The sequence below is a fragment of the Mastomys coucha genome, unplaced genomic scaffold (genome assembly GCF_008632895.1).
Source record: "Mastomys coucha isolate ucsf_1 unplaced genomic scaffold, UCSF_Mcou_1 pScaffold14, whole genome shotgun sequence".
NCBI classification, from domain to species: Eukaryota; Metazoa; Chordata; class Mammalia; order Rodentia; family Muridae; genus Mastomys; species Mastomys coucha.
The window spans coordinates 14,542,954-14,543,487 of record NW_022196896.1 but is presented as its reverse complement, the minus strand read 5'-3'; positions in this window follow the sequence as shown (position 1 = coordinate 14,543,487).

Sequence of the window (534 nt, the reverse complement as noted above, 5' to 3'; positions counted from 1 at the left end):
TTTTTTGGAAAATTACAGGCTGACTTGATTTCTTTGATGGGTTGCTTTATTAGCTTTCTTTTTTTAATTTTATAACTTTTTATTAAATTATTTTTTACACTCCATATTCCATTCCCCATCCCCCTATCCACTCTCGGGATGCTCCACATTCCACACCTCCTCCCTACCCTAACCCCATCTCCATGTGGATGTACCCATCCACCACCCCACCTAACCTCTAAACTACCTGAGGCCTCCAGTTTCCTGAGGGTTAGGTGCATCATCTCTGAATGAACACAGACCCAGAAGTCCTCTACTGTATGTGTGTTGGGGGCCTCATATCAGCTGCTGTATGCTGTCTGTTTAATGGTCCAGTTTGAGAGATCTCGGGAGTCCAGACTAATTGAAACTGCTGACCCTCCTTCAGTATCGCCCTTCTCCTCAGCTTCTTTCAGCCTTCCCTAATTCAACAACATGGGTCAGTTGCTTCTGTCCCTTGGTTGGGTGTGTGTGTATATATATATATATATATATATATATATATATATATATATA